The sequence below is a fragment of the Mobula birostris genome, chromosome 6, assembly GCF_030028105.1.
Source record: "Mobula birostris isolate sMobBir1 chromosome 6, sMobBir1.hap1, whole genome shotgun sequence".
In the NCBI taxonomy this organism is placed as follows: Eukaryota; Metazoa; Chordata; class Chondrichthyes; order Myliobatiformes; family Myliobatidae; genus Mobula; species Mobula birostris.
Window position 1 is genome coordinate 52,827,611 of NC_092375.1, and position 12,005 is coordinate 52,839,615.

The window sequence follows — 12,005 nt, forward strand, 5'->3', positions numbered from 1 at the left end:
CCGTCATGAATGGCGTCCCAATGAGTCCACTCGGAGTTAAGGGCTTTCTTCTTCTTCTATTCTGGTTAGGCTTGAAAACCTATGTTCCCCGTGATGTAACAGTGATTAACTATCTCTATCTAAACTACACCGTGCCTTCACTGCATTTTTTTGGCCGGGCCTATTGGTGCTCAGTGCCGCCCTTCTCACTCTCTGACACACTGACTCTCTACTCATTACTCACCTTTTCCGTTCTGGACTACTCAGTTGGAAAGGAGGGAGAAAGAGAGAGAAGAAGGGGATGTGAACAGGAGGGTGTGGAGCTTTGGGGATTTAGCCTACTAAGGAAGTTTAAAGGGCTACTCCTCATCCAGACAGCATAATTATTATCAGGTATTAGAGATGCATTAAATATGTTAATGTGAGCAATTCTGTTCAGCTTTGATAGTGATATTATAAAATTGTTCTCCTGCAGGAGACACAGAAGAGACTTTGGGTTCCAGTCTACTGAGAAGGGGATAGACCAATATCAGTCGGTAGGTGAGTTTTCATATGATGGTTTCAAGGATCTGGAAGCACAACTCTATCTTGCATTAGGGTTCTATATAGAACATATAGCTACTCTGTTCAAATGAAACTAAATAATCAGCTCCAGAAATACGAATGCTGTCATCCTGAGCTTCTCAAGGTCAACCATCCCCAATGAATGTTTGGTAGTCTTCCATCAAAGAAGTTATGGGGATTATTTTGGTCTGGAAATCCATCCTCATTTAGCAGTGCTATGTGTGGTATAAAGAGACATCCTGGAATGAATATCAGAAACAATATGCCAATACGGCTAAAAAGCAAGTTCAGTAATTGAATTTCTAGAAATTTGTTTATTTTTGGAATAAATCAGCAGGCAGAAAAGCAGTCATAGTGATTGTTCTGTTGTTAAATATTGTTCAATAGATATAACTGGGTTATTGATTTTAAAACTTTGATGCTGTTCGTAATTCCTTTTATGGCTGTATCCAGAAAAGGATTGGCTGCACTGGACCAGACAGCACCAACTATTGCATGCGTGGTGCATGCTGTAGTTACAAACCTCTATAGGAATTGTGTCACACTTACATCCACCATGTCCTTCGCAGTTTGCCAGGGATTCTGCTGCGTATCAGGTTGAACTCTAAGTGATGGTGTTGTCAGAAAGTGGGTGTCAAGGAGCACAACTTATTTAAAATTATTTATGGCATGAATGAGTTTTGCTGGATTTGAAATAATTTCTGCACAATGATTGTAAGAGAAACGAATATGAACCTGTGAAACACCAGTATTTACACCAGAGTATAACATAAGGTAAGCATCAATATTATACAGTATATGCATTAATTATTTATTGCCTCTTGTTTGTTGAGGAGGATGTTGGGCACAATTATGCAGTTAACCTGAAACCTATTAGACAGTGAGAAGAAATATTCAATAATTTATCCAATAGATTACAACCAGAGTAGATTCTAAACATAATCAATCAATCATTTGTCCTTAATTAAGGCCCCAAGAAAAACAGAGAAAGGAGTCAGTGGCCTAGAATTGTGAAGCTTTACATGGGGCTTTGATAATATAGCCAGTCTGCTTGACATTCACAGATAATTCAGTGGAACTGTTATGCCCCAGACTGGCATGATTGATTTATTAGTAAGTTTCAATTAAAGTGCTGTCTTTGATGTACAGATAAAAAAGACTACTATCTTTTGGAGTGATAAAATGTTGTACAGGAAACCAAATCTGCAAAATTTATCTAATTTAGGTAAATGATCCTCCCTTTTGCCCTTCCCTTACATGAAGAGTGTTGTTGGAAAATATTTTTTTTAATATTTTAAACCATCTTTAAAATGCCAGCATTGTTCTTTAACTTGTCTGAGAATAATGCCAATATATTACCACAAAGAATTTGTACTGCAGTGTTCTCCATAACTGGCAGCAGTTGTTCTACACATAAGATTTCAAATCTTAAGTAGAATACGTGGAGATGGAAGGGAAAAAAGAAAATCAGAACAATTTCAGTTCATGAAGAAACGCTTGATTTAACTCAAAAAAACTTCTTTCTAGTTCAGGCTATCTCAATCAAGACAACGTTATATACAAATGGTTTATTTGAGTTTAATATTGTAATATCCCAGTTACATTTCTGTGGGAAATATATTTGTCAATGCCATTTCATTATAGCTGTTGGATTAAATCTAATATCTATGCAGTTACAAAGTCTCAGAGTATAGAGATGGCTGAAGGTTTATATTGGCATAAACTTTGATAGATTAATGAATGGATGAGCAATTTGTAAACCCAATGAAGTTTGAAGCTAAAGTAAACAGTGATCGTTATTTAGTGTGAACTCTTTAAAGTTTGATTGTATTTAATACCTTAACAATCGAAATGTAAATAGTCTGGTAAAAGGACAAGGGGATTTGGCTTATGTTTCAGGAGCAATGCAGGATAATACCTGGAATACTACATGTGGACTCTACAACCTTCCTACAGAGCCTGATCAGAACTTCCTCCTTAATGCTTGTGTGAATGCTGGAGCATTACTGGCATTTGTGCAGAAATCCTCTGTTATAGCATTGATGTCAGTCTAAATCTGAAGCAGAACCTTTGACCCAGCCGTCGTCAGCTGTGGTTGCCATGTACTGCCCTGGTATATATTTCAAGGACAATAGCAGGTTAGAGCAATCTTTCACAAGTGTCTCAGCAATCAGGCTGGGAATTCAGCCCCCGGCTGATGCTGGATTAGATATACAATAAGCATGGTAGTTCCCATTCAAATGTAAGACAGATTGCCTCCTAGGTGTATGTATATATGATTTTATTGTTTAGTTAAATTAATTTTAAAAGATGTTATTTGACTTTAGTCTACGTATTTGTGTTTTTAAATATCTACAATAGATGTAGAAAAGTATACATTTAAAATTCTTTCAATGATAATTTATTGTTGTAGCATACCCTGATACCCAGCATTCAGTGGTGCTGATTTACTGACACCCCATGAGTCTGGGTACGAGGCAGAACCAAGCTGAAAGAGTGCAGGGCTAGCCACTGTGCTGAGCATACAGTCCCTGCACTGCCCAGGGTGACACAAAACAGACGAGACCTGGGCTCCCAGCTACAAGGCATTGCTGGGGGGGCCACATTGGAACAAATAGATTTTTACAATGACATGCTTTTAGCATGTTTCCTTTTGAAATTCTTGAAGGTAAAAGTAATACACAAATCAAAAGGAGACACATTATATACAAAGGTTAAAAATGACTTCAGATACAATAAAAAAAAATTTTAAAACCATGAACAGCTATAGAAATCTCACATATTAATCACAAAGAATTACATCCATTAGTTAAATGATTTCACAATATAATAATAAACATAAAAAATGAAACATTCACAAGAATAAGGAAGAATACAGTTCTCTTGTTTGGGATTCTATTTATATCTTTAATTCTGAGGTCCCAGAAAAAAAAGATGTCATAACATAGGGGCTGATTATGTCCCTCCCATGGGAGTGAACACACATTGGTCTGCTGCAATAACACTCTGATACCTGATACCATCTATGCCATCTGCATAAGTTTCTTCCCATTTTTGTGATTCTGAATTCTGGGTATAATTTTTCAGACTTCCCCCTTTACTTTGTTAAGGATTGGGCCTAACTGAGGAGAATTAACACACCTTCCCAACTTCTGTGTTTTCTTGCAGAAAACTTTAACTGAGCAAGGCTACTCGGTCTGTTCTGTCAAACCATGGGATTTTATCCACCAAGTACACAAATTGTTCTAGTTTAGGGTTGCCAACTTTCTCACTCCCAAATAAGGAACAAAAGTAGCAGTCAAATATGGGACACTTGTGTTGAGAAAGACTACCATGACCATGAAGCCTTGCGCGGGCACCCGTGTGCACATGCGTGTACATGCCGACTTTTTTCTACAAATTGGTTTTGGCTTAATCTTCCCGATTCCGATACACTGCACATACATTATTTCTACTTTATATAGGCTGTGTATTTATCATATCATTCCTGCTTTTACTATATGTTAGTGTTATTTTAGGTTTTATGTGTTATTTGGTATGATTTGGTAGATTATTTTTTGGGTCTGGGAATGCTCAAAAATTTTTCCCATATAAATTAATGGTAATTGCTTCTTCGCCTTATGCCATTTCGGCACGAGAGGTTTCATAGGAACACTCTACCTTAGCGGCGGAAATATGGGACAAGGGCGGTCCCGTATGGGACAAACCAATTTAGCCCAATATACGGGATGTCCCGGCTAATATGGGACAGTTGGCAACCCTATTGTAGTTACATTAAGTATAAAACAAATAACAATAATATTAGGCTTAGTGATCCTTCTTGTTGCATTGTAGGATTATCACATATGCAATATATGTTTATACCTAAATGGTAAGTAAAGCACATACAAATACTTCTACCTTGTAACAATACAACAGTTTATAGACCTTGGAGGCCCCGGGATTGCATCTCCATTTCTGAAGAAGTCACAATGGAATAGGTAAAGAGGTTATCAGAGTATAGACTTCCTCAGGGGTGGCTATCTTTCTCCTCCTGGTACGTCTTCCACCATTCTATAATATAACACACAAAATATAATAAATTAGATGGTTTTAAAGTCATAGATGTAAAGCATGATAGTCTAATGTTATTACTAGCAGTAAACCATACGTTTAGAGAGTACACTATATGAAATCTAAAGAACCATACATATAAAAAAGTTACCCATGTTAGGCAAATATGTAACATCCAAATAGGTAAGTGAAAAATAATGTTTTTGCTTATCTTTCCATGGGATTGTGTTATTAGACCAATTAGTCACAACAGACACAACCCAATCCCCATCAAGATGAGTAGAGAAACATGCATACCCCTACCCGTTAGTGATTAGGACAACAAAAAGGAGAGGAGCAAGGATGAAAGAATCAGAGCTCTTTACTCTTCTGGAGTGAAGGACGAACCAGAGGAATAGGTAAAGAGGCGAGTATGTGGCAGTATACAGTGTAGCATAGCAAACATGTGAGACATAGCCCATAGTAGTGCAGATTAGGTATGGAAGTTAACCAAGTCCAAAAAGTGGAGCCATTATACAAGAAACATACAGTATGTCACCAAACTTCCTTCCTTGCAGATTTTGATGTCTCAATGGAAAGAGCACTACACAAATAATGGTTAGGAGTGTAATTGTCCATTGGAAAATAACAAAAAAAAATCTTCAACCTAATTTAAAGCGGTGCCAATCCATTTGGAAACTATATTTACTGCTGCGGAAGCCTAATGTGCAACAGTTCGAAAGGTCTTAGCTATAGTTTCAGCTAGAGCAGTAAGCCAGTCAGGGACTTAGTATGAGTCTTCAAGGGACTTAGTATGAGACTTGACTTGAAATTACTGGAAGTTAGAGAAATCAATGTTCATGCCATCAGGTTGGAGGCTACCCAAATGGGATGCTCTTCCAACCTGAGTAAGTGGGCTCATCACAGCAGTAGAGGAGGCCATGGAGTGACACGTCGGAATGGGAATAGGAAGTAGAATTGAAATTTGTGGCTTCCGGGAGATCCCGCTTTGTGTGGCGGATGGAGTATTTGGTGCTCGGCGAAGCGATCCCTCAATCAGCATCGAGTCTCACCAATACACAGGAGGTCTCACCAGGAGTACCAGATACAGTAGGTGACTACAACAGACTCACAGGTGAAGTTTCACCTCACCTGGAAGTACTGTTTAGGGCCCTGAATTGTAGTGAGGGAGGAGATGTAGGGGCAGGTGTAGCACTTGTTCCGTCCGCAAGGATGTGCCAGGAGGGATGAATGGACAAGGGAGTTGTGTAGGGAGTGACCCCTGTGGAAAATGAAAAGTGAGGAAAGACATACTTGGTGGTGGGATCCCGTTGGAGATGGCAGAAGTTGCAGGGGATTATGTGCTGGACACAGAGTCTGGTGGGATTGTAGGTGAGGACAAGAAGAACCCTATCCCTGGTGAGGTGGCAAGAGGATGGGATGAGGGCATTCTGGAGTTTGTGTGTGGCTTACTCAGAAAACAACAACACATTCAGGATATATGCATCGGATGCAATGTATCCGTGAGATCTTCCTTAAGTGAACAGGAATTGCTTCATTGCTTTGTAGATCTAAACATATTTTCTCTTTCAATACATCTCACCATTCCACTCCCCCCCCCCCCCCACTTCTTGTCAGGGTGTAGGGGTCTGTGGTGGACCCATGTATTGGTCTAATATAAGGGTTCCACTCATTGTACATGAATAAATCTGGCTGGGGTAGATTTGACATTATGTGTGGAAACAGTTTTACTTACAGTCTTATTTCTCCTCCCTGCCTTGATTACTACAGTTCTATCATTGTTAACCTCAGTAACGAGAAAATGAGGTCTCCATTTTGGATGGAAACTAGGGTCAGAATTATTTCTATAAAATTTCTTTTTGTGGTCTCCAAACTTTCTTGTCAGCTTCTTTTGCTTTCTCCTAAATCCTGTAAACTCTCTCAATTCCTTGAGGAGAATTGTGTTACGTGTAGGTGATGGTTGGCCTGAGTTAGTGACTAGGGGTCTTTTTATGTGGAAATGGTGCACTACGGAATAAGGTGTAAAATTTTTGTGTACTCCTATTTTTGCAATTGGCATTTTGTTTATGGAAAGTTGCGCTTCAAGGATGAGTAAAACCTACTTTGCCTTTAGAGTAGACAAGCTTTGCCAGGCCTCTCATAATCTCTTGATTCCTTCACTGGACCATGCCATTTGATGGCATTTGGAATGGAGTGCTGTACTCCACTTGTTTGCCTACTTGTTCACACATGGCTTGAAAACCTTCAACAGTGGAGGAAGACCATTGGACAGTACCTATGCAGACAGAGGTGCCAACATATAGGAATGTGGCGTTTTGAAGAGCTGAGACAGTTGTGGTCTCACTACAAGAAGTTGTGGAGACTAACCGTGTATATCCCGTACAAAGACCAATTATCACAGGAGAATACTTATTAGGTTTCTGTTAAGGTAGGTTGCCAGAAATAGGCCTATATAATCAATTTTCACACTTACCTTGGTGCAGTTGCTTCTGTTTGCCTTATCAGAGGTGGCCTTGTGACCACTCCTTTAGTATAGGGAAGACATTTTTTTTATTACAATTTGCAATGAATTGCTTACAATCACTCAACACACAGATCCACAGTATAACATAGCTACTTCTGTGTTAGTGGCTTATCTGCAACCATGATGGTATTCAAATTCTTGAAAGGTTTCTCAAATCGGTGCTTGCCACTTGTTGGCAGAAAGTCTGCTTCTTTATCTTTTTTCAGGGTGGCAGATTTAAACCTTACCATCACCATCAGCTTCATTTTTGTACCATGTTGCAATTCCTTTGGAATTGGGATTAGTAATATCTTGGAGAATTCTCAAAACATCATCCTGATTGTTTCTTATTTGTTACTTATTACTACCAAAACCTAGGCTTCCCCTGCCGAAGTAAGGTTCATCCCGACAGCTTGCTTCACTTGTCTATTACTTAGTTTATTATCAGAACTTTGTAAAAAGTCTGTACTAATTGTCCAGACAATAATAAGTCATAAATATTCATCCATGTGGACAAGTGTGGAACCAGTTTCCCTCAGTGTGTTCTCCATCTGATAGTTGACCTGATGGGAAGATCTCATCTGACCACATTCCTAACATAATTAGAGTCAGTACATATCAAGACGGGTTCTGTTGTAGTTACTTGCTTTAGACATAATTCTGGGGCTTTAGCTCTGCAAATTGAGCTGTATGATTCTCTAAAGGATATGCTTGTGATACATGTGGCTCAAGTCAAGTTTCTGTTTTTAAAAAATAGAAACATATTTGACGATAGTGTCCTAAAGGATGTTGAGTTGTACTAGGTTAAAGAGAATATGGTTCTACATCTTCCATGAAAGATAAGGATTGTAAGTCATAGCTCTCAGAAATGGATTTGTATTCCCACTTCAAGGTGTTGTCTTGTAGGAGTACTTGTCATTTCCCTTACCTAGTTCTGGTAGCTCTCCATTTATTTATTGGTAATTTGCTATCATTCTTCAAAGCCGCAAACTCTGTGTAATAATTGGTTTGTCCCTTTGCAATGCAATGAATGTAGGAATACCATTGTAACACATTGTTCTAAGGCGGTACATTTCTGTTCTGTTGAGGTGAAAGTATATGAGGCATAGTGTTTGGGGACTTGTGTTTCTTTTCCCTCATTATAGCAGATGGCTACAGTGGGCTTTGGAGAAGCACAAATTTACAGAACAAGAGATTTTATTGGTTCTCTGGTCTGGAGGTCTTGCTGAACTGAATTCATCAATTTCTCTAGTGCCTCATCATCTTCAGAGGCTTTGCATTTTTCCTGTTTACATCTGTTTTATAATGATATTGACAATTGAGCATTATCAGGTATGGAAGCTCTAGCTTAATTCAATAAGTCTAGTGTTGATTGTAAAGATTTTACAGTCTTTGGATTTCCTACTCTAGTCCCTTTTTTTCTAAATTCAGGGATTAAACCACATCCTCAATTGCTAATTGTCACACTTAAGAAATTTACAAACGTACTTCTGCATGACAGAACTGTGATTTTTTACTGTTAATCACATAGCCTCCATCTGTTACTTTCAAGAAGGAATGAGAGCAGAAGACATTGGCTAGATCTATGCAAGATTTATACATTTTTATGAGTCAATCTTTGCAGCATTTATCATAATGTCTGTTGCTGCATCAAAACGGCATGGTTGAATTTTGCCAAAAATATGATCTTGGCAAGACTAGGTATGCTTAGTGGCCAGATGGAGCATTTTGATTAGAGTTGTTGTTAAAATACTTATGTGCAGTTTTCATTTCATTAATGTTAGCCTTCTCCTTCTTTACATTTTGTTTTCCTTGAGCTGCAGGGGAGGGAGTGGATGTTAGCGATGGGCCCTGTCCCTTTGTATATTTAGAGGGTGAAGGATGAGGTAGGCCTAGTGGTGTGTGCTCAGTTTCATTCTCTTCTCCAGAATATCGATGGAACCTCTAATGCTCCCTCTGTCCCAGAAGAAGTATCTTGGTCTAAGACCTTCTTCCTCAAGGAAAAGGGTGGAGCAAAAGCCTGTGACCTATATCTGGTGTCTAGCCATTTAGGTTGTGGGTGAATATCACTTCCTAAGGTAGGTGGACCCCAGGGAGCTTGTTAGTTTGTTAATTACATCTTCCCTACATTGCCTATAAAGCAGGGGTTCCCAACCTGAGGTCGACAGATTCTTTGGCAAATGGTAGGGGTCCAGGGATCCCTTCGGAAAGTGGTAGGGGTCCATAGCATAAAAATAGTTTGGGAATCACTGCTTTAAAGGGAAAAGAGGAATAGGACCCCATGCTGGCACCTCATTGCCTTGTGTGAGAAGGAATGGTAATTCTGCTACCACCATGTGGGTGTGTGCAGGATCTCATCAATAACCTGAAATTGTTCATGTATTGGATGTTGATGAAGGGCTATTCCTTACATAGTGTGAAGGTTTTCACTGGGATAAAGGGGTAACATCTGAGAATGAACTAAGTCCCAGTCTGCACTTGCCATTTGTTCTTCAATCTTATAAGCTGGTTGTAGCCAATCTTTTTAGTAATTCTAGTGCATGTTCACAAGCAGCTGCCCCCACTACCCCCAGGCTTCATTAGCACCTCTAGGGTTTACTGGTGTGGGTCTACTTCATGTGTGCTTGATGGGAGTACACGCTATCCCCATGCATCGGATTAAGAAATGGGTCTCCAGGTTGTACCAGATAAGCATGTGGTCTCCACCCAGGTGCTTGGTTTCTATCTACAAAGGGGCCAATTTGTTGTCTCCAAGCGCAAATTATTGCTACATTGTTGGTAGCTGGTAGAAATTGTGATGATCTGAGTCTGGCAGATCGTACAGTGTGGGTTTGGCCTGTCTAACCTGGATCCTACATTATGTTCGTTTCCTTCATCACTCCAGTCTCTGACTTGAGGAATATAATGTTCATCATGTTCTATTTGAGGAACAGTCAGGGCACTATCCCATATTTCTGATCTACTGTTATCAAATTCATCATATCAACCAGTACCACTGCTGGAAATCAGGGTGTTGACCATTTCATAGTACTAGGTGGGGGTGTCAGAGCACTTGTCGAGAACTCTCTGAGTTGGACTACTGCAAAATAATAATTATTTCTGAAATAATACTTCTGGTACATTGGGCACCAACTATGATGGTGATGGGTCTGCTGACTGCAAAGTTCTAAACTCAAGCAAAAACCTTAAGCTCTATTGAATGTAATTGAGTACTCTCACTGAAGGGAGATTATACTGTAACTAACCAATCCTCAAACACTAGTTCACTTCGCTGTTTATTCTCCATGGCCAGGTTATTTGCCAATACCTACTATTCAAGCAGTAGGTCCCCTCTCCCTACCAAGGAGAAGATACTTCCGGCTAACAAAGCAGATTAAAACACAATTCATTTATTTACAGTGATACACCTTTAAGTCCAAACAACATTCTTAAAACATATTTAAACTTAAAGAGAATTTCTATCCTAAACAATCCCAAATTACAAACCATTTCTAAAACACAAAACATTTCCTAAAACACCAGGGACAAAGGATTTCTTAAAGACAGATAGTGAAATAGATTCTAGTTCAGCCTGTGTTTCTTCCATAGATTCCAGATGTTCCTTAACTAATTCCTAACTGCTCTCTACATTTATACTGTTTTTCTCCACTCTGGTGACTTCACACATGTAATATCCTTTGAACAAAAATGGTTTAAAGGCATCTTAAGACATATTTCCACAATTAATGCTGAAAATGCTGTGAAGCTAGCATCCTCAAATACATGAAACCTTCCAAATTTAAAAACATTAGTTATTGACATGCTAAATATTATCTATCTGATTTGCAAGCTTCCTTGAACTAAACAATTTAGAGTCAGCTTGTCTGTTTCAAATACCAGAAATTAAACAACCCACTGTCTTATGCTCTACTTTCGAACAGTAATACAGAATGCTATGAGATACATCTTATTTTTCACAGACATAGCATCTGTGCTATAAACTGAGCTTGTCTGCAAAGCCGTGTTTTTAACTTTAAGCTGATTACTGCTTTCCAATTACATTTCAAGAAATGAAGACAGGCTCCATTTTTGACCAGAAGTTAAACAATATATAGTAGTTGGAAATTTACTTAAATCTCTTTGATCTTAAGAATGTCAGCTGATTTATTTAGAAAGCTGAGACGAGCAACAGCCAAGAAGTGAATATCCATCACACCACATGAAAATAAATCTCAGGGTTGTATATGGTACTTACGGGTACCATAGGACGGGTACTCAGGATGTGCATGGCACAACTGGCAGGTATGTTTGCAGACATTTCTAATCCCCCCCCCCCAGGGTAGAGTGCCCTCCTGCTTTAAAACATCCACTGTTGCCTCTGTACCTAAAACGACCAAGGTAACATATATGAGCAACTGGTGTCCTGTCGCACTCACCTCAATAATAAGCAAATCCTTTGAGAGGCTGGTCAAGGACTACATCTGCAGCATGCTACCACCCACGCTGGACAGATAACATAATAACCACAGCTCTACGCACCATCCTTACACACCTGGAGAAGATGGTTGCTTATGTGAGAATGCTGTTCTTGGACTACAGTTCAGCATTCAACACCAGACATGACAAGAAGCTTAGCGACCTGCCTTATGCAGCTGGATCCTCGACTTCCTGTCAGATTGCCGGTTGGTGGTAAGAGTGGGCTCCCTCACCTCTGTCCCTCTGATCCTCAGCACAGGAGCCGTCCAGGGTTGTGTCCTAAGCCCCCTCCTTTACTCTCTGTATACCTATGACTGTGTCACCACCCACAAATTAAATTTTCAGATGATACCTCATTGATTGGCCTTATCTCAAATAAAAATGAGGCAGCTTACAGAGAAGAAGTCATCACCCTGACACAGTGGTGTTAAGAAAACAACCTCTCCCTCAA